The 27,261-nt window shown below is 40.7% G+C and overlaps 1 pseudogene; it reads left to right on the top strand.

The window, feature by feature from the left end:
• Nucleotides 1–26,897, top strand: part of LOC111520909 — a 49,767-nt pseudogene extending 22,870 nt beyond the window's left edge.
• The last annotated feature ends 364 nt before the right edge of the window (nt 26,898–27,261 follow it).

Here is a 27,261-nt window from a genome sequence, read left to right as displayed (position 1 = left end):
TCCTTCCTTCCTTCCTTCCTTCCTTCCTTCCTTCCTTCCTTCCTTCCTTCCTTCCTTTCTTTCTTTCTTTCTTTCTTTCTTTCTTTCTTTCTCTTCCTTCTTTCCTTTTTTTGTCTCTTCTTCATATTTTTTTTTTTTTGGAAAAATAACCTAGCCACCCAGAGGTGCACCAAATTTAAGGACAGAGTATTTTCTTTAAACAGTTATCTTTTCCACCTCATTCATTCTCTTTGCTCTTAGGAAATTCTCACATATCCTGGAGTATTTTGAACAAGGCTTGGGACTCAGTTGCACCATTCCCAGCTCTCTTGTGGACCTAAGGAGGCTAAGCAAAGCTCATGTTCTCTGCCAGGTGCTGTCTATTTGCCTATTTCAATAGGGAAAGGCAAGAAGGGTTATTTACTATAGGTGAACTTGTTAAGCTTTATTTGATTGCTTTAAGCAATGAGTAAGGAGGGCCGGCTTTGGAAATCTTGGAGTCAGTTACCCTAAAAGAGGAAGGAAAGGTCTTTACGATTGGGTGAGTGTGAGCCAAGTCTGTGCAACTTATGTAGTTTTTTCTTAGATGTATAGGTGTTAGTCTTGAATTCAAAACCTGCCATTTTTGTCCTGACCTCACACAAGGCTATGCTGTGGTATTCTTAAACTTCCTTACCTGTTTCCTCTCTGTGACATTTCCTGTTTAGATCTTTCTTTCCCCATCCCCCCCATGTATTTTAAAACAGAGTCTTAAAACAAGTTAACGTGCTTTGTGTCTCTAAATTCCCCGCAAATTCAATCTTCTCCCTAGTGCATAAGTTACTATGCAATCTCACGATCACAAAACCATCTAAAAACAAACTATGACATTGGGCTGAGTTCCAGGATGGCAGATTCTGTTTTTTGCTTCGCCTTAAAATCTACTAAACAATAACAAAAACATCAACAACAAAATATGAAGATTGTGCATGCCAACTGTGGAAAATTCAGAAAACATGGAGAGGATAAAGAACAGGATAATTATTCCCAATTCCCAATCTCCATTCCCACCCCTGTCCCATCACAATGATACATATTTTAGCCTATTACCTTAAGGATTTTTTTTTCTCTATTTTTCACATAGTGGAAAGCATTCTTTACATAAGATTTTTGCATTCTTATTTTTTATTTGTTATATAATGCTTATTTCCACATGCCATTTAAATTCTCTATTAACATAATTAAAAAGTATACATAACATCCCATGATAGGAATTGTACTATACTTTACTCAACCATCTCCCAATATTTAGTGTCTTGTTTTTCTTTTCTTTTCCTTTGCAGTTGTGAAATATGTGGTCATTAACATATTTATGCGTAAATCTGTGTCTCACTGTCAAAATTCTTGGAGATTTTGCCTCATTTTAAACACAATCCCACAGGACATTAAGGAAGTCTAGTTCTATTGATGGACACTCACTTCCAGTGGCTAATTCCAGAGAAAATACGTTGTCCAGGGAGTAGTAAATAAAAATGCCCTATTTTTGTGTAAGAGATTTGCCTTCAGAAAGAGGTAAGAATCTGAAGGTTTGGCGGGTGAGGGGAGGGTCCTAATTCTTTTTCAGAAGGAGGTTTACTCTTGGAGCTCAGCTGGAGCAGTTATGGTATGACATATGTACAGATGCATTCTGGTGGCTCGCTGGAGAAGATTGAGCACTTTGGTGACGTAGGTCAAGTTTCCTTAACGCTGTGATGTTTTAAAACAGGATGATGCCAGTTCAACTAAGTGTCCCAAAACAACAATTTGCAAGGCCATTCTTTGACAAAACAAAATAAATGTTTCCTACTTTTGAAAACAGTGCCTCCAAATAAATCAAATTCTGCATAAAACAAACCAGTCACAAAATAAAATGTATTAGAAAAACCAAGAGAGAGGGCCCTACCTGAGAGCACCAATGATCACCCATCAATCCATCAGTCGGCTGTCACTGCCTACTGTAAAACTAATATTTTACTGTTATGGTAAAAAGTACGTGTGGATTTACTGAACTCATGAAAACAATAATAGCTAAAATAAAAGTCAATGTTCTTTTATGTAATAAGCCAGTATTTTTATTTGCTTGGCTGATGCCTTTAAAGAGTGGCATGCTTCCACTACTGAATCCAACCTCACTCCTCCTGTTACTATCACAGCCAGGTGTATTTGAAAGCTGAGAGGAGAAAAAGAAATAAAGTGTTGCTCCTGCTGTTTCTGATTATGAAATTAAGCCTGTCAGTGATCAGAGTTTAAGAGGAATGCTTTCTTCACACCAGTTGTCAGAGTCCTCCTTTTGTGTAAATTCTGTTCAGGTCACCAAGTCTGGTTATGAATTTTATTAACCAACTTGGTTGGTGGTTGAATAAAACCCCACTTAGTAGCTAGCAAGGGAAGAACTCTTTCTCTTTCGTGTTAATTTTGTGTGAAAATCTGGAGTGACCAAATGAATTTAGCAGCCCAGTGAGCTGGTTTGATCTTCAGAGCAGTCTCTGGGTCTCTTGAAGGTCCCACATTGGCACCCTAAGTCTGACTGGAAGAAGAGATAGTGATGAGTTTAACCAGGGCCAAAACTTCAGTTTGGCTTTTGACCAGGGAATAGCTAGTTGAGAGGCATAGTTCCAAAATCAGAGTATGTAGTTTAATTTCCTGCAGCACCAGCGAAAACTCTGATTTACCTCAACAACTATCTGAAGCAACTTATAGGCCCAGCCACAAAGTTAGTAGAAGAGAAAAGTCTGACCTCTTAGAAGATAAGATCTACATCTTCATCTTCATGTCTCCCTTGGTACTTAACACTATGTTATTTATTTTATTATATTTCATTTTATTTTTGAGACAGGGTTTGTCTCCTGTCTGTCACCCAGGCTGGAGTGCAGTGGTGAGATCACAGCTCACTGCAGCCTCAACCTCCCAGGCTCAAGCGATCCTCCCACCTCAGCCTCCTGAGTAGCTGAGACCAAAGGTGTGCACCACTATGCCTGGCCTTTTTTTTTTTTTTTTTTTTTTTTTTTTCCCTGTAGAGAGGAAATTTGGCCGTGTTGCCCAGGCTGGTCTCAAATTTCTGGGCTCAAGTGATCTTACCACCTTGGCTTCCCAAAGTGCTGGGATTACAGGCGTGAGCTCCTGTGCCCGGCCAGCACTATATTTTGAACATGGTAGTTCCTTATTGAACATTTGTTAAAAAAACGATCAAACAAATAAGTTAGAAGTAGATGCTAGAAGCTAAAATATATTAATAGAGCCAAGTCTCATGCCAAGTCTAGGAGTATATATTTTTGCCCTGTGTTATGTGAGGTCCCAGGATGCTGAGATAAATGAATCAATCCTTAGGGTTCCCTGTGTACTGTGATTTGGGTTCCCTGTGTACTGTGATTTGCCAAGCAGCAGTCACAGTGGATGACTTGTTTTGAAATAGGTTCTGAAGAGGGGACTGAGCAGGAGGTGGCCACCTGGTCTGCAATGTATTCTCACCAACCCGGGCCTACTATAAACAGGAGTGTTTTAAAATAGCAGGATGATAACGTGAGGGATTCCACAAATGATCATTTCTCTCTGGTTAAATGGGTTATGAAGTAATGCTCTTGTCTATGCACTTTCCTTTCATTTTGAACTCTCCATCTCAGCCTGAGCAAGAATTTTGCAAGCTTTGAAATATGTCAACATAAAATAAGCTTTGAGACAGCTTGAAAAATGTAAGATTCATAATGGACTCCACTAAAAATATGGTTTGTTAAGAAAACAAACCAGGCTCGATCTTCCTCACTTGGAAAAACAATCAGATGGAACTTGAGCTATCACCACCCTTTTATAGATTCCTGCACCATGAGAAGTCAAGCATTTCCCAATTAAAGCAGGCATATTTGTGATGTTCTTTTCAACCACTTCCCTAATGACCTCCATGACCTCTTCAAGTTCTACTTGACATTCTTCAAGGCTCTTACAGAAGTTGCCTATTCCATGAAGCCTTCCAGACTACTCCACCATGACAGTCTGTCCATCTAATTTCTCGCTCAGCTGTGCATTGGCATGTACTATCCACTGTTTGATTTGTCAGTGTTTTCTTCCAGCTTCCCAATAGACAAGGCCCTTGGTGGTAGGAATGAAGTCTTTTATTTAATGTCTTAGCACAACAAAAATGTATTTCTTATTCATGCAGGCCCTGATGCTGTTTGCAGGGGCAGGTTGGAATATGTTGGAGAGCTTTTTTCATGACTTAGGTTTCCTTCATCTTGTGACAGCATTTTCTTAACAGCGACCTTCTAAGATCACTGCAGCAAGGCAGAGTGTGGAGGTAGCTGCCAGCTCTTAAATGTCTCAGCCTCAAAGTAACATTCATCACTTCTCATTTCAGCTGCAAGATGGCTGAGAAGTATAGCTGTCACATGGGCTCAGGAATAAGAGGAAATTGTATATGGGGACCCTAATTAGTGTCTACTATGTGGCTAAACCAACTCAAACTACTCTGTCTGGCTCTGGTCTTACTGATTCTAATCCATCCTCCGTATTTTTTAAAAAAGCAAAACAGATTATCATACTTTCTGAACCATCCATTACTTATATGATAAAGCCCTAACTCTTTAAAAAACATAGAGTTCCTCCAGAATCTGCTCTCTTTCCTTCACATTTCCCTTAGTTGCCCATAAATACTCTGCTTTTTCAAGCCTGAATGGCTTCATACATGTGATTCCTTCCTTGAGCCTGAAATATTCTTCATCTCTGCACATCAGGTAAATTCCTGCTCAACAATCCTTTCAGAAGTTTATTCCTGTTAAAGGGCCTCTCCTACCAGAATTAAGGACCTCTTCTTTCATGGCTGGGCCACTTACTAGCCACGTGACCTTAGCAACTAACTTCTAGGAACTTCCATTTCTACATCATAATAATGTTAATGTCCTGTCCCCAGCTGAGAGTCATTTTGAATAAGAATACATGTAATACCCTGCTGGAAACTCATATAATATACCGATGTGAAATATCTTTATTAAAATTCAGGATTTTTTCTCTTCTTTGCTATGATGTAAACAGACAAAACTAGGTCCACTTGAAAGTCCACTTTGGAAGAGAAGGTAAAAATGTGAAAGGTTTGACTGTTTCTTATTTATTCACTTGAAAACATTTATTGGGCACCTGATATGTCCCAGGCATTGTGCTCAATTTTGGGGCTTCCACAACCAATCACATGGACAAGATCCCTGCCCTCTAGCAAGTTTTGACAAATGGGCAGTGAAAGCAATTTCAAAAGGAGTCACTGATGGCAGGTCTGCTGAGGTAAGGGTGCCACTCAACAGAAAAGGGCACATCTTTAGGGGCTTAAGTTCCTAAAAGTTTATTACTCTTCAGTCAACTCTACTCTTGTGCCTTCTTCCCTGTATTAGGTGGTCATAGATTTGTAGTTCCAAGCAGTAATGGGAGGTAGCAGAACTGGGTTTACCTTCGTTCTGGGGAAAATCTCTTTGTGCCTCAGGTGGTCATAATGATGTACAATGTGCTTCCAGGGGGCCACCTTTCTGAAATGGGCTGTCATTGTGTCCACACTTTTCAATATATGGAATCATCTGAGACGCTGGATAGGCAAAATAACATTAGCAGCAGCTTTCTCCTCCAGAGAAAAACCATGAAATTTTGCATGCAACAATAATTAAATTAGCTACCCTGCCATTTTCCCCCCTGCTGTAGGTAACAGTACTCCAATTTCTTTTAGGGGACCCCATCCCTCCTCTACTGTTACGTGATTCTGGTAGGAGTCCACTCTCCAATTCAGGAATAGACATGATATCCAAGCTAACCAATCAGGGGACCAATTGCTCTCAGTCTGCGTAATTGGTAAAAAGCGGTAGTGTGGCCATGTGGTGAACAAAATTCTTTTGGTCCCTGTGATTGGTGGAGGGATGAAAATAGGTTGTAAGTCTACTTAATTTGAGTGAATTCCAATGCTTTAGTGTAGTAATTTCTTCTTCTGGGCACACATTCCTGGACTGCCTATAACCATGGGCAGAGCATGCTTGAAAACAAAAACATTCAGAGGAACCATGTCCTGATTGTATTGTTTGTGTTACCTCATTCACTGGGGCCTGAAATCAGACTAGACCTGAAAGTTATTAGTTATCCAAGGAAATAAATCCTCACCTTTATCCTTTTCATTTTTATTGTTTTTAATAAGCCAGTTTGAGTTTTTTTAAAATCACTAGATACTGAGGAAGTTTCAACATTCCTAAACATTCATTCATTCATTTATTCCACAAATATTTATTGATGCGCAAATGTTTAAAGCACAGCAATATGACTAAAATAAATGCTTGTGTAAACAGAAATATAGTTATATAAAATGGATGACTATAACCTGTAGTTTTATTTAGTCTGTATTTGTTTGGATCTTTAGAAGGTCCTTTCTGTACAGTGGTTTAACCTGGGAAGGCCTCCAGTCTGTGGAAATTTTATGGGTCACGAAGCTTAGACTAGTTTTATAGGTATGCAGGGAGATACTGTGTTAGTGGTGGTTTCAAATGTTTGCGCATCTGTTGAACTCTTGAGGTCTTGATTTTTAATAGATCATATTGTATGAAAGTTTCACATTATCATTTGGAGGAAATTCAGATATTCTGAGATGAAGTGATATCCAAAGATATTCTCTGTTTCTGGGAATTATGGTTTCTATATCCTGTGTTTGTTTGCAAGATATGTGCATAAAACCCTCTTCAGGGAAGGCCAACCATACTGCACAAAAATGGCTCACCATCACTAATTTTGAAAAAAATCCAAAATGACAGGCAAGGAAATCTACTCACATGACCATTATTCAAAGCTCGATAGGTATTTGAGTTCATGTCTAGTTCACTGATACTGCAGCAGAATTGACTTGCTTTTGGTGCGTTCTCAGATGGCTGGACTGAACCCTGAATTCATACTGGATACCTGTTGCTTAAATCAATTGCCAATATCTGATCCAAAAATAACTTAGTTACTCCTGCAGTGTTCACTGGTGCTTCCTACTACATTCTATAGGACATTTTTTTTCTGAGTTAAATTTGTCACATGGTATTACATTTTGCCACATTAGCTGATATTTCATAAAGTGAGGAAGCAGGGTACAGGACAATGTAGAAGATGAATAAAAAAGAATATACATTAGCATTAGTATGCTTGGATATTTTAAAGCAAATTCTATATTTTTTTTACTTAATTCATAATATCAGCATCACACCTAACACAATTAACAATATTCCCTAATTATTATGTGATACACAGTCTTTTTCAAAATTTCTGTTTGTCTCAAAAGGTCTTTTTGTAGTTGGTTTATTCAAACAAGGATATAAACAAAGTCCATACGTTGCATTTAGTTGTTCTGTCTCTTTCTTTATCCTCCTATATCAGTCTACCCTCTTGTATCCCCTAGCTTGTGCTGTTTATTTGTTGAAGGAATGGACAGTTTGTTCTGTAGAATGTCTCACATTCTAGGTTTGGCTGATTGCTTCCTTTTGGTGCCCTTTAACTTATTATTTTATTCCTTTTATTTTTCTATTAGCTGATCATGAGGTCTAGGATTAATGAGATTCATATTTATTTTATTTAGACAAAAATATTTGCAAGGTGATATGCTTCCTAGTCTATTACATCAGGAGACACATAACCTGTCGTTGTTCCTCTATTAGTGGTGCTACGATTGAGCAATGGGTGTGGCTGCTCTCTGCCTCATTCATTCATTATAAAAAGTTCACCCTTGCCTACTTAGTTGTTTTAGTATTCGTTGACCATTGTTACCTGCATCCATTCTTTTATTGAGGGCTGCAAAATGCTTTATTTCTCCTTGATTATTAGCTGGAAATTTTCCATAAAGAATGTTCCTTCTGTCATTGATGTTGAAGCTGTAGACTGGAAAAAGGGAAATAGGCAAACATTTCAAGGCCTGATTGACTTTATATCTGAGGACCCAAAGATCATCACAGCCTCCACTTAACCTACCTCAGATCTGGCTTACGGTGGGTCCACTGGGACCACGGCCACACCTGGACATACTTAGTAGTTGGCACAGCCTGTGCATTCATTCTTTGGCTTCTGGGTTAAGAGCTCTTGTAGTGAAGAAAACCAGGTGGAGGCCTCTGAAACTGCCCACATGTTCTGGCCAAGATAGTAAATAAAAATCGACATTGTCTCCCAGAGGAAGGAGAAGCTTACCACCACCTTTAAAGGTATAAAGTATGCAGGGTGGCAGTCCTATTAAGTTTATATTTAATATTTCAGTCTGACCCTTATGAAAATTAGATGATCCTGGAAGATGACAGTAAATCATCACACACTCAAACAAGTAATAGTTCTTTGCAAGGCTGCTCTTCCCGATGCTCCATCTTTGCTGAAACAGATTGACATGGCCTTGGGTGTATGGTATGCAGCCACTGATCTAGGAAATGTGTTACCCCGCACCAGTATCAGAAAGGAGAATCAGAAACAGTTGGCATTCACTTGGAGTAGACAACAAGAGGCAGGTAGAGTCTTGACCCAGGCCTATGTTAACTCTGTAATCGTCTATCATCATATAGTTAAAAGACACCTGGGCCATCTGGACATTCAGAACATAACACTGAACGTCCACTCTACGGATGACAACATTCTAACAGATCAAATGACTAAGAAGTGGCAAGTATATTAGAGCCTGATAAGATATGTAGGCTCCAGAGGACACATGGTTCTGGTTCACAGGACACATGGATGGTTCAGAGATCTGCCCTATTAGTAAAACGTTTAGAAGTCTAATGGTCTAGAACATGTCAAGACATCCTCTCCAAAATAGAGGATGCTTTATGCTGCATAAAGAGAGGATGCCTTTCTGCATCTAGCACTGGGAGGAAGAATACTTCACGCCTGGGTATTTTACTCCCAAGCTGCAAAGGACATTAGGGAATAGGGTTGAAAGGACTTGGCAATGGGTCAGACCTACTATTTGTACAAATAAGGGAGGCAAAGATGCCGCTGAGGTTTCAGGTCTGAGACATTGAGATGATGGTGATGCTAGGAACTCAACTTTTGCACAAAAGTTGATGAGTTAAGTTTTAGACAAATTTTGTTTGAGATGCATACATAGTTTGAGATGCATGTAAATAGTCTAGCAGACAGTTGGACATGTAGGGCTAGAACTTGTAAGATATATCGGGACTAGAAATAACATGACTTCACTAGTCATTCAATAATTATTTACTGGAAATTATTGATGTTCTTAGAGCTGGAGCTAAGTCTCAGCTCTGTGTCACAAAAAAATTACTAAATGCCCTCTTAAGATACTAAATTTGCATTCAGGAAAAACTTGCAGTTTATTTGACATAGGTGTCATCAGCATAGGCATGATACTGAAGCCCTGATTTTCATTTGTTCCCTCATTAGTTAATTTATTCATTCATTTACTTGATGAGATTTCTCAGGAATATAAAGGGCAGAAATCACCTGGGGAGCTTGTAAAAAATGGAATGTCTGCTCTTTGCCCTGGACAGAATGAATCAGAAACTCCAAGAGTAGGGCCTGGGCGCATATATCTTTTCAAAGCTCTACAGGTAATTTTGACATTCAGCCAGAATTGAAAACTACCAGTGGAGTGAAAAAAACACACGAAAACAGCTCATTTGTGAGAGAAGAAGAGCTAGAGAAAGACACAGAGCAGGGGGTATCGGTAAAAGAGAAGGTGAGTCAAAAGATGATCATATCATGGAAGCCAAGGGAATAATATTGTGCATGTATATGTGTGTCCGTTTAGAAGGTGCATGGAGGATAAGATGAACTTATAACCAACGTGAATAGGGAGGTGTCATGGAGGAAGGGAAGAGCAATGCTGATATGATTGCTACTGGAGGAATGGTGGCAAGGAGACTCTGTGTAAACAAGGCTCCATGTGCATGTGTATTGTTCTTATAGGAATGCAATGGCTCTTGAATCATATTAAATCATAATTTTGACTTTGGGCATGGAGTCTCACTGGAAAGGTGTGATCATTCAGCCTTCCCTGATATTCCTGAACTCGAACCAGCAAGATGGTGCTTTCACATGGACAATGCACAAGAAACCAAGCTTGGTGAAAAGCTATGATAGGATTAGTGCCCTGTGCTGTATCCCCGGTAGTGTATGTTTCTTATTGAGTTCTGTGTGTTTGCCATAAAGTCTCTTCTGATAGTTCTAGTCTCTCTCAGCTGTAGAAGGAAATGAAGGAAGAGCATTTTGTTCTCTGGAGTCAGAAAATGAAGCACAGAGAAGCCAGCACCGTGGTGCCATGCTCAATGCAGCCACCTCCCCTTTCTAGGAGAGTCTTGTTCCAGACTTTACCCTGTGGGCTCTAGAAAGTGTATTAAGCAGGAAGACTTAAATCAGGGTATGCAATGAGGAAACTTACACATTTAAGTATGATTTCTATGTGTATTTCTGGTTGTTTTCTCTTACAAAATCCTCTTTCATGGAGAGGTCAAAAGCAGGCCATTAACTTTTCATCTCCAACTTTTTGTTGCAAAAATTTTATAAAACTGGAAAGAATAGGATAATGATCGATCATATTATTGCTACCTAGATTCAATAATTGTTACCATTTGGCCAATAGTTGCATTATCTGTCAATCAAATTTTTTTTTCCGGAAGAGTTTGAAAGTAAGTTGCAGATATCATGACATCTTGTCCTGAAAATACTTCATAATTCATCTCTCAAAAATATGGATAATCTCTTGCATACTCACAATATTACTATTATACCTAAGAAAATTAACATTAATTTCCTGTTTCATCTAATTTCACATAGATCCCTACTGCCCCTTAAATGTCTTCTTACCTGGATTTTTTAAAAAACAGGGTCCTGACCCGGCATGGTGGCTCACCCCTGTAATCCGACCACTTTGGGAGGTCGAGGCAGGTGGATCAGAGGTCAGGAGTTTGAGACCATCCTGGCCAACATTGGGAAACCTCGTCTCTATTTTAAAAAAATTCAAAAATTAGCCATGTGTGGTGGCACATGCCTGTAATCCCAGCTACTCAGGAGGCCGAGGCAGGAGAATTGTTTGAATTGGGGAGGCAGAGGTTGTGGTGAGCCGAGATGGCATCACTGCACTTTAGGCACTCCAGCCTGGGTGATAGAGTGAGACTCTGTCTCAAAAACAAACAAGAAAAAACCAAACAAAAAAACAAAAAACAAAAGAAACAAAACAAAAAAACAGGGTCCAATTAAGGCGTAGGCATTACTTTCAGTTATTATGTCTCTTCATTCTCTTTACTCTAACACAAACTTTCACGGTATGGGTCTAGCTTTTTGAGGCAAGGACCACATCTTAACACTTTTAATCTCCAGTCTTGAAACTGACCAGGGATAGTGGTAGATTACTGCTTTTGTAATTGCCCTTGGGTAGACTCCTGTCCTTGAATCTGGAGTGGCCCTCCAACTTGCTTTGTCCAACAGAACATGGTAGACATGATGTTCAGGAACTTAAGACCAAACCTTAAAAAGGCTTGGCAGCTTCCAGGTTTACTCTTTCGGAGAAGCCAGCTCCTGTAAGAATTCTGACAACTCGATCCCTGTGCTGTGAGAAGCCTAACTTAGCCAAATGTAGAGGCCAGCTGGAGGAGAAATGAGGTTTCCATTCGATGGACAGCACCATCTGGCAAGCTATGTGAGTGAGGCTATCTTGCAGGTGGGTCTTCCAGCCCCAGCTGAGCTGCCTCGGCTGATGCTGTGTGGAGCAGAGATGAGCCGTCCTCACTAACACCTGCCCAAATGGCAGAATTGTCAGCAACTAAGTGCATGTTGTTTTAGGTGACTAAGTTTTGGAGTGATTGGTACTCAACAATCAAGCAAGATCCTCAAGAGTTGTTTGTTGAACTGGACTGGATAAAAGCCTGAACAGAGGTAATTTAAGAAAAGCAGTCAGAAGCTGTAGGAAAAATACCTTCTGACTGAATCGGCAGATTCTTTATGGTCTTCTCCTAGATCACAGGAATCCAAACTTGGCCAAACCCTAAAGTCAATGCCTGTCTTCTTCCTTGCCTCCCCTCAACCGCAGCCAAAGGGGACCCTGTCCCACTCCATTCTTTGCTATCTCTTTGCTCTTCATACCCTGACCCCAGTAGACTTTTGTAATCTTGTTTCTCATAGCTGTCTTCCATGCATGCTGCGTCCTGGCCTGGCCTGAACTTCCCAGGTTCTCCTCAGCATGGAATGCCATCCACCCATGTCTTCTCTGTGTCTATAGGCATGTCAAATGCCACCTCCTCTATGAAGCCATTCCTAATGCCACACCAGAATTAATCTAAACTCCTAAAGCAGTTGTCTATGCTTCTCCTATTCTATCTGTCACATTTTTTCCTTGTTCTGTGGTGGTTTTTACACATGTGTCTCTTTGCTCATAGCTCACAAAGCCCTGGAAAGTAGGAGCCATGTCCTTCCATTCTGCTGTTCCTTCCACTGCATGGCTTACAATGAGTGGCATGGGACATACACCCGAGATTAGGAGGTGGCATGGCACAGTAGCTAAGCGTGAGTTCAGAGTCAGACTGTGGGTTTTGATCTTCATCCTGTCACCTCTCAACTGTATGATTCTGAGCAAGTTACCCAACCTCTCTGTTTCTGGATTTATCATCTGTGAAATGGGGATCATAACAGTATATATCTCATAAAGATGCTGTCAGCATTAATGAGATACACAGAATGCTTGGAATAATGCTTGTCACATAGGAAGGACTGCATAAATGTTAACAATTTTAATCCAGGCAGTTCACTGAATTGAATCAATCATCCCTTTTTCATACTATAGTACTACTCTTCTTTTTCTCTGCCATCCTCCCGCCCACTTTAGACGACATAATTTTTACAGAAAGTATTATTGCATTGGAATTAGAGGGAGAAATAAAGGTAGGGGGTATTATGATATGAATAATATGATACACAAACCTCAGGAAGAAATTGTACCCTAAATGCCAAGAACTTTCTTTAATAATTTCTTGAAATAGATGGAATTTAGACTGGAGAAGTGTATGAGAGTGAGTAGGGAGGAGGAGAAGAGCGGGATTAAGAAAGAAGAAAGTCCCCAGGTTTTTTTTTTTTTTTTCCTGATGGAGTTTTGCTCTTGTTGCCAAGGCTGGAGTGCAATGGCACAATCTTGGCTCACTGCAACCTCTGCCTCCTGGGTTCAAGCGAGTCTCCTGCCTCAGCCTCCTGAGTAGTAGGGATTACAGGCACGCACCACCATGCTCAGCTAATTTTTGTATTTTTAGTAGAGACGGGGTTTCACCATGTTGGCCGGGCTGGTCTCAAACTCCTGACCTCAGGTGATCTGCCCGCCTTGGCCTCCCAAAATTCTGGGATTACAGGCATGAGCCACCAGGCCCAGCCCAGTCCCCAGGTTTTGACCTAGAATGACTGATAACTGTTTTTTAAGGTGACAAAAGGAAGTTATTTTTTTTTCTGCCCACGTCAAAAGTCCTTGGTTGGGTGGATTCAGCTGGACCCCACCCTCATGCCAGATGCAGTTGTTTATTTCCAGCTTTATTTAGGAACCACATTAGAGAGGACACACCCTTTGGGCCCTCTTGAAATATCCTGTAAAAATGAAGGCACTTCCTTGTAAGTAAAATATCCCTGAATGCAACAATATTTGGATAATTATAGTCTCCCAGGAGCATAATCCTTAAATGACTGAGATAATTATAGCATCCCAGGCCTGTGGCACTTCTCTTTTAAGAGCCTAATCCTATGGGCAGAGGGAAGTGGGGACCCCAGGATGCTTCTTATGCTGAGTCTCCCTTGCCCACACCTAGGATCCTTCTCCTGGAAGGACAGATCCTTCTCCTAGAAAGCAAGCCTGGTGAGTCTTCAGACCAAGACTTCCTTATTCATACTGGATGTGTTCCCTAGGGTGCAACAACAACAAAATCTAGCATGAAACAGTGTGCATGAATGAGTACAGCTATTTCTGACACGTAGAAGATGACTCTGCATGTAAACAAATGAGATAAGAAATGATTCTTTGGAACGACACCTCTGATAGTTATTAGAACCCTGATAGTGCTCTCCCGCACAGGCTTGGGCAAGGAGTGATCAAGTCAAAGTTCATGGTCATTGGTGTGACTTTTATTGTTATTTTCTCATCTAGTCTGGGAAGTGAGTTGGGTGGGGTGTGATATTTTAGCCATTGCTATGTTTGATCTCTCAGAAAGACAAATGGAGTCAAAGAAAGAAAAGTGTTTCCTTGGCTATGGGCTGTACCTTTACCACTGGCCAAGGAGCTTCTTTTAAATTTGTGAGCCGGTGTTCACAAGACAGAGATGAGAGAGTGATGATGGTTTGGTGTAGCCTACCATCTTTACTGGGAAAACAAGCCAAAGTAAGCCTTCAGTTGATAGGCAGGCAAAAGTGTCCTGCCTGTCTGTGAGTGACAGTCTCTCTATCTTTTATTCTTGGATGCCTTATCCCTCAGCGCTTTCTCTGCTTGCATTCTATTAGTTTTCTTTTGATTGAAGGTGACTCTCTGCTTAAAGGCATTGTGAGGACTGTATGTATATATATATGTATTTTTTTTTTTTTTTTTAGATGGAGTCTCACTCTGTCCCCCAGGCTGGAGTGCAGTGGTGTAATCTCGGCTCACTGCAACCTCTACCTCCTGGGTTCAAGCAATTCTCTTGCCTCAGCCTCCCGAGTAGCTGGGATTATGGGTGCATGCCAACATGCCTGGCTAATTTTTGTATTTTTAGTAAAGATGGGGTTTCCCCATGTTGACCGGGCTGGTCTCAAACCCCTGACCTCAGGTGATCCGCCCACCTTGGCCTCCCAATATTTTTTCTTATTAACTAGACTATGAATGCCCATGGGCAGGTATCATGATTGACAAGAGAGAAGAGAATACTCTAAAGCCTGTTAACACTGTCTCCAGGACTTACCCTGTGGTTTATGGGAACATGCTGCATTTTCCTTTTATAACCTGCCACCATTTGGTTCCCACAATCAGAAGAGGTTTTTATGACTCACTTTGCTTATAGAACCCTTTTCTTTTGAAGCTTGGCAAGTGTACTTTCTGTAGTTCAGATGACTTCTATGGGCCCTGGGATTTTTTTTTTTTTTTTTTTTTGAGATGGAGTCTCACTCTGTTGCCCAGGCTGGAGTAAGTGGGACGATCTCAGCTCACTGCAACCTCTGCCTCCTGGATTCTTCTGCCTCAGCCTCCCAAGTAGCTGGGATTACAGGTGCACTCCACCACATCCCGCTAATTTTTGTATTTTTAGTAGAGATGGGATTTCGCCATGTTGGTTAGGCTGGTCTCGAACCCCTGACCTCAAGTGATCCACCCACCTCAGCCTCCCAAAGTGCTAGGATAACAGGCGTGAGCCACCGTGCCTGGCCAATGACTTTTATAGATAAGAATAATAAAACTCTTTGTTGACCTCTCTTTCCTAAGCTGGTGAAGAGGGGTCTGCATGAATTTATCTCTAAGATCTCTTTGGGTTTTACACAATTGTGTGGTTTTCTTTTTTTGGTATCCACATTCTTTGCAATCTTTTTTCATTCATTCGTTCATTCATTCATTCACTAGCTACTATTTGTTTTATTCTACTTTACAGTCAGGTATTAGACACCAGGAAAAATTTAAGTATATGGCTTGTCCTTTCAGAGCTCATTCTGTACATATGGATGCTCAATAAGTGTTGCTCTGGTCTCTTAAAGCACAGCCATATAACTAGACTATGTTATCATGAGCTGTTTTGCAGCCACAGATACATTTAACATCAACTTTCTTATGCTGCAGGTATTTTCCCCAGTGACATCGTTTTGACAGTGTTCTGTTAAGGTGATTCAGAAAAATTTCTTGCTGGGGCCTTGCCTTTTCTGATTCATTTTATTTCCAGCTATTTTCTTTTTGAAGAATGTAGGTATCAAACTGGGTATATTTCCTTGGATTCATGTTGCCTGGGTGCCTGTTAGGGTTTCTTCAGGGGCTGTACAAAGAGGCAACGGTTGTACAACAAAAAGCAAAACTGAGAAGTGCTGGCAAGACCCAGGAAAACCCTCTATTCAAGCTTCTCACAGCAGCAAACATAAAAAGTCAAGCATGAAGACTATTTCACAAAAGGGACATGCTAACTTGTGAACAGACCCCCAAATCAAGTTCTCCCTTAGGTTCCCTGCATATTTGAAGGAGTCAAAAAGTATAAAGGATATAGTCCTTAGATTTCTCTGTTTTTCCTTGGGGAGGGAACATTTGCCATGAGATCTAACTTCTAGAAGATGAAGGTTTCTTTATTTGATACATTGTATTCTAGTCAACATTGTGTTTAAAATGCTTTAAAACCCCAGGAGAAGATGAAATATCCCTACCACAGGATATGAAGTCCACCTAAATCTGACTTCTATTTGCACTCCAGCCATGGCTCCGACCTTTGTCTTCTCTCCCTGTAGGTGGCAGCTTCATTAAACTCCCCTGGGTTCCTGCCCACATCAAGTTGCTTCATGTCTTTTTGGTTCTACTTACCTTGCTCTCTCCCAGGAATTGTTTTTCCTCCCCTTAATCTCTGTATCTGATTCCTATGCAGACTTAAAGACTCAGTTCGTGTGTCACCTCCTCCAGGAAGCCTCCTCTGAACTTTCTTCTCCCCACATTCCTTGCACTTCCTCTCTGCTCCCACAATACCCTGTTCATAGTTCTATCGTTTAATTTCCAGTGATACATTTATCTGTTTCTGTGTCTGGAACTCGCACCAGACTTCAAGCACCTTGAGGGTGGTGCTTTAGTTCTGTATCCTGAGAGTCTGCCAAAATGCCTAACAGAGTCATAAGTACTTATGGGCTGAATTACTGAAAGTTATTTCAATTTTCTGAGTTTCAGCTTGCTCATCTGCAAAATGGGGGCAATAAAACCTCTCTTTCAGGGTATTATTTTGGGGATAAGAGAACGTATGCAAAGCACCTAGGCCAGTACCTGCAAATGAAAGGATCCCTGTGATGGATAGCCCTTGTTATCATCAATGAAAGTGCAGTGGATGCAGTGCAGAGAAGGCCATATTCTGACTGTGGGCCAGAAGTCCTGGCAGAAGAATGAAAGACAGGATTTTGTGTGCTTCTCAAGCCATATCAGTGGAATGACCCAGAGTCTGGATCCCAGCTCATTCACACAAGTGACTGTCGCTGAGAGGTGGTTGTGGGTGATTGTGGCTCATAGATTCTTAAGGAAACTACCTTCCACTCCTTTGATAGATGCGTCAGGTGACCCATGAAAACCACGCAATACAATGGAATTAGGTTGAGTGTATTTACTTTCCACCTCCTGCAGGAACTGTGGTTCTCATGAAGGTGCAGCAAATGGCTGATTCTGCTTCAAATGCTCAGCCTGCCCAGGACCCTGTTTGCAAGCTGCTGATATTGTTTGCAAGCAAAAAAGCTGTGCTATTCTGGATTTGTACAGTTAAACCCCAATTAACCAGAACTCCAGTAACCACGACTTGGAGTTCACTTTCCAAATCAAGACGTAAGTCTTATGGTGCACGAACTAAGATCAGGATTTAACAAAATAAACAAACAAGGAAAATGACTGACAAAATCCCAATGAACAAGCATAAAAAGCTCGGAAAGGACCACAAATAACTTCCAGAACTTGATTATATGTAGTTCAGAATTGGGTTCAAACTTCTGTGGTATGCACAGAATAGAAGATTTGAGTTTTGAAGATAGGGGGACTTGGGTTTAAGTCCCAGTGCTTCCATGTATTTTTTATTTATTTATTTATTTTGAGATACTGGGCAAGTCATTTTATCTGCCTAAGCCTTAGTGTCCTCATCTGTAAGCTGTGGATAGCAATGGTAACTACAGATGGTCCCCAACTTATGATGGTTCAACGTAATGATTTCTTGACTTTATGATGGTGCGAAAGTAATAAGCATTCAGGCGGGGCGCGGTGGCTTACGCCTGTAATCCCAGCACTTCGGGAGGCCGAGGCAGGTGGATCACAAGGTCAGGAGATCGAGACCATCCTGGCAAACACAGTGAAACCCTGTCTCTACTAAAAATACAAAAAAGTTATCCGGGCATGGTGGTGGGTGCCTGTAGTCCTAGCTACTCGGGAGGCTGAGGCAGGAGAATGGCATGAACCTGGGGAGGCAGAGTTTGCAGTGAGCCGAGATTGTGCCATTGTACTCCAGCCTGGGCGACACAGCAAGATTCCGTCTCAAAATAAAAAAAAAAAAGAAAGAAAGTAATAAGCATTCAGTAGAAATTGTACTTCGAGTGCCCATATAGCCATTCTGTTTTTCACTTTCAGTACAGCATCCAATAAATTAACATGAGATATTCGACATTTTATTATAAACTAGGCTTTGTGTTAGATGGTGTTGCCCAACTGTAGGCCAATGTAGGTGTTCCGAGCATGTTTATGGCAGGCTGGGCTAAGGTATACTGTTCAGTAGGTTACATGTATTAAATGCACTTTTGACTTATGATGTTTCAACTTATGATGGGATTATCAGGATGTTTCCCCATAGTAAATTGAGGAGCATATGTACTTATTCACACTCATAGAAGCAGATAATAGAATGGTGGTTACCAGAGGCTGTGGGGAGGGGAAAAAGGGAGCTGTTCAATTGGTATACAGTTTCAGTTAAGCCAGGTGAGAAGTTCTAGAGAACTGCTCTAGAACTATATAGCAGTTCTAGACAGTATAGCAGCCATAGTTAACACTAGTGTAATGTGCACTAAAAAAGTTTGAAGAGGGTACACTAAGTGTTCTTACCACACACACACACAAAAGAGCTTGCAGTGCTACAGTCACTTTTTGTTTTGTTTTGTTTTGTTTTGTTTTTTGAGACAGGATCTCACTCTGTTGCCCAGGCTGGAGTTTAGTGGCATGATCTCAGCTCACTGCAGGCTCCACCTCCCTGGGCTCAAGTGATCTTCCCACCTCAGCCTCCCAAGTAGCTGGGACTATGGGCACATGCCACCATACCCAGCCAATTTTTGTATTTTTTTTTTTTGTAGAGATGTGGTCTTACCATGTTGCCCAAGTTGATCTTGAGCTCCTGGGCTCAGGAGATTCGCCCACCTCCACCTTCCAATGTGCTGGGATTACAAGCCTGAGCCACTGTACCCAGCCTTACAATCATTTTTGTCATGATGAACCAGCTCTACCTGAGAATTGAGTTACTACCTGATGGGGAGCAGAGCCAGCAAAATCATGGCAAAACAGAGCTGGGACTATGATTACTAATCTACTTTTTAAAACTAACCTACTCTGCACATTTTCTAGGACAAAAATTTCCCCTTATTGTTGAAGCAGATTTGGGTTAGATTTTCTGTCACAACAAAAAGTGTTTGCAGTCATGTTACCCTTGAAGTCTACATTTAGAAAAGCAACATTCAAATTAAACTTAATTTAATTTGTGGGTGTGGCAAAAGTGAGGGCAAGTACAATGACGTTCTGAAATGGACATGGAGAGGCTGAGCCATGGCCCACGGTTGTGGAGTGAGTCACACAAATCAACTTGATCTCTTGATGACTTTCTGTATGCATGCATGCATGCTCACAGTTTCTCATACACAAACGTTTCTGATGTATGCTAACGTATAACCTTCATTCTTTCAATACACCCCCCTACTTCATGGATGTTCTAAAAATTCCTGTAAAATATTTAGATATCCTTCCCACAGCAACCAAGCAAATTACTCCCAAAGGAAGGGGAGAATATGACATCTTTATTTGCTACAAGCCTACTAGGACTATATGGTAGGCAGAATAATACCCCCACTCTCCCACCCACAATCATATCCACATCCTAATCCCCAGAACCTGTGAATGTTAGGTTACATTACAAAGCAGAATTGAGCATTGACCTTGCCAATCACCTGCCTTGTTATTTCTTTTTTGAGACCAGTTTGCTCTGTTTTCCAGGCTGGACTGCAGTGGCATGATCTCGGCTCACTGCAACCTCCACCTCCCCGGTTCAAGCAATTATCCTGCCTCAGCCTCCCGACTAGCTGGGATTACAGTCACCCGCCACCACGCCCAGCTTTTTTGTATTTTTGGTAGAGATAGGGTTTTGCCACGTTGGCCAGGCTGGTCTCAAATTCCTGACATCAAGTGATCTGCCCGTCTCGGCCTCCCAAAGTGCTGGGATTACAGGCATGAGCCACAACACCTGGCCGCAAGAGTCTTTATAAATGGAAGATAGAAGCAGAAGCGTGAGAACCGGAGAGACGGCCGCGGTAGAAGGACTCAGCCCAAGGTTGCTGGCTTTCAAGATGGAGGATAGGGCCACAAAGCACAGAATGTGGACAGCCTCTAGAAGTTGGAAAAGGCAAGGAAACAGATTTTTCCCTTGAGTGTCCAGAAAGAATGCAGCCCTGCCAACACCTTGGGTTTAGCCCAGTGAGACCCATTTTTCACTTCTGACTTCCAGGATTTAAGATAATAAATTTGTATTATTTTAAGCCACTAAGTTTGCTGTAATTTGTTACAGCAGCAAACAACTAATGCAGGCCATAGCAATACGTTTTTAAAATTGAGCTTTCTATTTACTAGTAGAAAATTTAGTCAATAGAGGGAAGGCAGAGAAGGGTAATAGGAAGTTTAAGGTTGTCTGAACTCCAGGCAAGTCATTTGAAACATCCTCTACATTGCTCTTGAACATGACTCAGCAAGAAGAACTGGAAGGTTTATTTGTTTGTTTGTTTGTTTAAATATATATAATCATAAAGACAACTTGGGTAAGATAGAATATTCTCCCTCCATTATGCATAATGCAAAATGTCTGATCCTCTAGAAGAACCTGTTACTACATTATAATAATACCCCAGTAGAAGAGAAGAGGTGACACAAATGAAAATCTCAGAGGGAAAACAAATCACTATAGCCATGAGGGAAGTATCTAAAAGATGGTGTGAGGCTGGCACAGTGGCTCACGCCTGTAATCCTGGTACTTTGGGATCACTTGAGGAGGTCAGGAGACCAGTCTGGCCAACATGGTGAAACCCCATCTCTACTAAAAATACAAAAATTAACCAGATGTGGTGGCACGCAGCTGTGGTCCCAGCTACTCGGGAGGCTGAGGTGGGAGAATAGCTTGAACCCAGGAAGCAGAAGTTACCAAGATCAGAAGTGAGCCAGGGTGAAATCCCGTATCTACTAAAAATACAAAAATTAGCTAGGCGTGGTGGCACGCACTTGTGGTTCCAGCCACTTGGGAGGCTGAGATGGGAGAATTGCTTGAACCCAGGAAGCGGGAGTTGCCAAGCAGAAGTGAGCCAAGATTGCGCCCATGCACTCCAGCCTGGGTGATAGAGCATGACTCAGTCTCAAAAAAAAAAAAAAAAAGAAAAAAAAAGATGGTGTGATTTTTTGAAGCCTGGTTGAATTAGGCCAGTTTAGCCTCTTTAACCACATTTCCAAAACGTGGAAAACATCACAGTAGGTTTCTATAATGCCAAAATAATTGTGAAATAGATAATCATAAGCTTCATGAAATTATGTCATCTAAATAGAAGTTATTATTATCTCCTTTTGTTGAGGGATTATGTAGAAAGAATTGGCTTCCCAACAGTACCTTATGGTTTTAGAAAGAGATTGAAACTTTTTGCATCAGGTTCCAACAGATTAGTGGTTAATGGTTGAGTTATAAAATACTCACAAACCCAGGACTGGTTCATAATGTGTACGGATCTCAAAACTTTAATCATACAATCTTCTGCCTAGCTCCACCTCAGCCCTTCCATTCTGTTTTAAAAATAAAGCTACCAGTTTATAAACAACTTTCATACCAAAGGCGTGACCCCCTGGGTGGTAAGTGACAAAAGAGGAGTACTAATGGACATTTTAAGTGTTCCACATCCGCAGACTTAGCCTGCCTCAAACTGGCTTAGGGTTATCAGTGTAATCTTTTAAAAATTACTTTCTAAACAAACTTAACAACTAAAATGATTGGTATAAGGGAAGGAAAGTTAAAGCCAAAAATATTTCAAATGTAGCTTTGAAAAGAATAATGGCACATACATCACCGATCAATTTCTGAGCTCTGGACATTTTCCTGTTTTCTTTGCAAAGCAAAAGAGGTTTCCTCTGCTCTTGTGCCTTTGACCTCCTGCCACACATCATAAATAAAAAAAATTTGTGACTGTCATAAGCATTATTCAGAATTACTTCTGCACACGACACTGTGTTAGGTGTGATGGTAAACAAGTTAAACAGTTTCTCCCATGAGGCAACTTTTATTTTAAATCAGTCTTAGCTGGTCTTCTAGTTAAATTGATGTGTTGATTTCATGTGCTTTTTTTCTTCTCCCTTTACCTCTTGGGGCCCAAAAAAGAAGAACTAAATATTAAATGATAAATATAAGAGATTTAAACCAATTTTTGGAAGATTGAAAACAGAACTAGGAGTTGTACCTGACATAATAGAATAGAGGAAGTTATAACCTAAATTACTTATTAAGAGGGATGCTAATGAGGGACCAAGAAGGATATTGATGACTGGAAAACTCATTGTCTCCTGCAAACTTCCTTCTGTAGTACTTAAGAATTTAGAGGCACCAAGAAAACCTGAAGGTGAGCATGAAGTGTGGGACAGAATACAGGGACTGAATACTGAACTGATTGAACTGAAATTTTGCAAAAGGAAGAATTGGATCCCAGGATGTCCTCCCTGATGCTGTGTGAGCAGGGAATTCTGTTCTATGAATAATACTGAAAATGTATTCTTTGGAATCATTCAGGGATATCAGATAGAGATGGGGGCAGGGAAGGTGTTGAGCTGAAGCAGAAGAGTAAGTCAAAACCACCCTAATGAAACGTAGGGCCCATAGGATGTGTCCCTCTTTTGTCTCTGAAAACATACAAATCCAAGCATGCAAACCTTAGGGAGGAAACTGGAGAACTTCTCTTTGGAGAAACCCTAGAGAAAATACTTTCACCTACTGATAACTGAGAGTTCCCCAAATCTAGCTGGCATGCTGCTGACCCATTTCACTAGAGTGGAGACCTCCAATACACAAGTCTTTGCTCACTCACAGAATTTCTAAACAGTTTCATTAAAAATATTTTGTTATAGAAAATTTCAAACACGTAAAAGTAAAGAGAAGAGTATAATAAACCCTCACACACCCATTGCTCAGTGTCAATGCTTAGCAATACATGGCCAATCTCAAATCATCTCTATTTCCTCCCACCTGTGTTATTTTGAAGCAAGTACCAGGCATTATATCTTTTCACCCTTAGATATTTTAGGATTTATGTCATGTTTTCCTAAAAAAGGCTGGCTCTTAGCCTGTATTCAGGCAGCATCCCATCCCCCTGCACCATCCCCGCTGCTTTTTCTGTACTGTTTTCCTGGAATACAGACTGCAGGCCAGAGACTGGGGAAGGAAAAGCAGCAGAGACCCGGCCCAACCCATCTTGCCTTTCTGCCGTGGAACCTGAGTGCTGCTGCTTCCCTCCTGCCTGCACCTTAGAGCTAGAGGCCAGGTTGGAGGCCTAGACTGAGGGTCGGCAGATTTCCTGAGTGCTCTCTGCAACAGACCAGCCCCATCAGAGGGGAACAGGGATCTGGTGAATGACCACAGCCACCAGGAAGTGGACTGGAAGAATTTTTACTTCTGCAAAGATATTCTTACTGGTAACTCCAGGATTTATATATAAGACAAATGAGGCAGGGGTGGGAGGGTGGTGAAGAAACATTGGCCAGGATAGAATTCCAACTTTGTCACTGACCACTAGCAGTCATGTGACCCTGACAGGTCATTTCAACCTCTAACCCTCAGTTTCCATTTTAAAGTGGGTGCAAAATAAGCAGCTCCTATGGTTGTCTTGATGACTAAATGTAATCCTGCCGTGGACTTTCCAAATGTCAGGAATTAGGTTTTGTTTTGCTTCACAGTTGTCATGAACCCATAGATTTAAAAATATTTACTTTGTTCTATCCAAGGCATTAGTATTATTATATTTGTTGAAGCTTAAATTGTGCCACTTTTGGCCAGTGGGTTTGGCTACTGAACACTTCTGACATGACATTAGTAATCATTGGTAGCTTCTTTACTATTTGGAATTACCACATGGTTCAGGCTTACCTAGACATTTCCTTATTCAAAACATAGTCATTGGAGAAAAGTGTCTAACATGAAAACATAAATCAAAAGAGAAACCCAAAGAAAACAAAGATAATGTAGGAAATTATATAAACCTTGAAAAATACCTTAGGGAGATCACTAGAATGGAGATAAAGTAAAGACAATTTCTGGAGAAAGAAAGGGTAAAAACAAAAACAAATGAAAAAAAATGACACCTAGGTCCACCATTCAACTGATTATAAGATCAGAAGAAAAGATAGAAGAAAATCCAAGGAAGAAAATTACTTAAAAAGACATAACCCTCCTACCCAAAACAACTGAAAACCAATGTTTTCAAGACATCAGATACCAGGCAACAATTGATTTCAAGACATCAATGATCCCTGAGAGATGGGGAAGAATTAACTATGCCTCAGCTTACTGTGTTGAGAGAGTTTTCCAGCCATGGAACTGAATTTAGGGAGATTAAACTAAGGGTTAAGGAGATTAAGCTGACAGTCTGGAGAGATCAAAACAACTGGAGTGCCTAGGGCAGAGTACTAGACAGAACAGAGAGGCAACGCTAGAGAACTGCAGAAGGGCCCCCTCAAGTATTCAGTAAATTACTGACCAGCATCCCTGCAGAATCTGGGGAAAGAACCGTATAAAAGAATTAGAGGTAACAGTACCTTGAGCTCACATAGGTCTGGGAGTAGTTTCTATTTCTACCATCCAGACTGGCAAACGTCACCAGGAAGAGTATCAGAAGGATCTCTCCTTATGAGTGGAAAATAATTATCCTTAAATCAAATGCTGTTCTGGTCTTGCTTATCAAATATTAATAGCAACACCCCAAGAAATCAAACTATTTTTAGGTTATTTCTAGAATATAGTTTAAGAATATTTCTAGAGCTATAAAAATATCCAGCATCCAAAAAGGTAAAATTGATCATGTCTAGCATTTAAACAAAAATGACTACGCATACAAACAAAAAAAGAAAATGCAACACATATTGAGGAGAAAACAACACAATCAATTAAAATTGATGCAGAACTGACACAATAGAATTATCAGGCAAAGACATTAAAACAATGGCTGCAACTGTATTCCACACAGTCTAGAGATCAAAACCATGATGTTTGGGATCAAAGTCCTACTTGGAAGGCTTACCAACATATTAGATATTGCAGAAGAAAATATTAATGAATTTGATAATGTAGCAATAGAAACGATAAAAAATGAAACAGAAATAAGACTCAAAAGAAATGAACAGAACACCAGTGAGTGGTGGGACAATTTCAAGGGGCCTAATATTATGGGTAATTGGGGCACCAAAAGAGGATGGAGGGAAAGACATTTAAAGAACAATAGCCCTAAAGTTCCCAAATTTGATGAAAACTATAATCCCACAGATCCAAGAAGCTCAACAAACCCAAATTCAAGCAAAGAAAAAAAGAAAGAAAAAAAGAAAAAACTTACACCCAGGAATGTCATAGTCAAATTGTTCAAAACTAGCAAAAGGTAAATATGTTAAAAGCAGCCAGAGGAAAAAAGACACCTTTCAGACAGAGGAAGAAAGATTAGGATTAGATATTCCATTAGAAACAATTACAATATAAGCAAAAAGACAGTCAAGCAGCATTTTTAATAGTATTGAAAGAGAGAATTTCAATAGACACCAATAACCAGAGAAAGTATCTTTCAAAACAGAAACCGAAGTTGAATTAAATAAATTTTCAGAGATACAAAAGTTAAAAGGCTCTATCACCCCATAGACTATAAGAAATGTTAAAGGAAGTCTTTCAGGCAGAAGGAAAATCATACCAGATAGAAATATGGGCTTATGCAAAGGAATGATGAGCATCAGAAATGGCAACTAGTCTCTGCTCCTTCTGTTTGATATACTGCTGCAACTTTTCATGAAGCACCAGCTTTTAACTATGGCAAAGTAAATATTGTCACCATCAATGACTCCTTCATTGACCTCAACTACATAGTCTACATGTTCCAGTATAATTCCACGCATGGCAAGGTCCATGGCACTGTCAAGGCTGTGAACAGGAAATGTGTCACCAATGGTAATACTATCACCATATTCCAGGAGCAAGATCCCACCAAAATCAAATGGGTTGATGCTGGCATTGATTATGCTGTGGAATCCTCCAGTATCTTCAGTATCTTGGAGATGGCTGGGACTCACTTAGAGTGGGGAGCCAAAAGGATCATCATCTCTTCTCTCTCTGCTAATGCCCCCATGTTTTTGGTGGGCATTAACCATGAGAAGTGAAAAAAGAACCTCATGATCCTTAGCAATGCCTCCTGAACCAACAACTGCTTAGCCTCCCTGGCCGAGGTCATCCATGACAATTTTGGCATTGTAGAGGAGGACTCATGACCACAGTCCATGCCATCATTGCTACCAAGAAGACTGTGGATGGCCCCTCTGGGAAACTGTGGTGCGAGGGCCACAGGGCTCTCCAGAACATCATTCCTGCATCTACTGGTCCTACCAAGGGTGTGGGCAAGGCCATGCCTGAGCTGAATGGGAAGCTCACTGGCATGGTCTTCCATATCCTCACTGCCAACGTATCAGTCGTGGACTTGATCTGCCATATGGAGAAACTTATCAGATATGGTGATATCAATAAGATGGTAAAGTTGGCATTGGAGAGCTCCCCTGAAGGGCATCCTGGGCTACACTGAGTGCTAAGTTGTCTCCTCTGTCTTTAACAGTGACACCTACTCTTTCCCCCTTCAATGTTGGTGAAATGCCCTCAATTACCACTTACTTTGTCAAGCTCATTTCCTGGTGTGACAATGAATTTGGCTACATCAACAGGGTGTTAGACCTTATAGTTCACATGGCCCTCAAGGAGTAAGAATCCCTGGACCACCAGCCCCAGTGAGAGCATGTATGGAGGAAAGGGGCTTCAGTGACTGGGAAGCCCCTGCCACAGTCATTCACCTTCATACTAAGAATCTCCCCTTGACACAGTTTTCATGCCAGAAACCCTGAAGAATGAGAGGGGCCTAGGGAGTCCCACCTTGCCATGTACTGTACCATCATAAAGTCCCCTGTACTCAGCCAAAAACAAAGTAAAATAAAATAAAAAAGGAACCACACTGGTTAGTACATGACTTAAAAAACTTACTTACGTCTCTTTACAAGATAATTTACTACTTAAACAAAAATAATAACAATGTAGCGTGGGGTACATAATATATGTAGAAGTAAAATATACT

This window comes from Piliocolobus tephrosceles, chromosome 7 (genome assembly GCF_002776525.5).
Source record: "Piliocolobus tephrosceles isolate RC106 chromosome 7, ASM277652v3, whole genome shotgun sequence".
Lineage (NCBI taxonomy): Eukaryota > Metazoa > Chordata > Mammalia > Primates > Cercopithecidae > Piliocolobus > Piliocolobus tephrosceles.
This window is presented reverse-complemented; position numbering and strand designations above follow the sequence as displayed.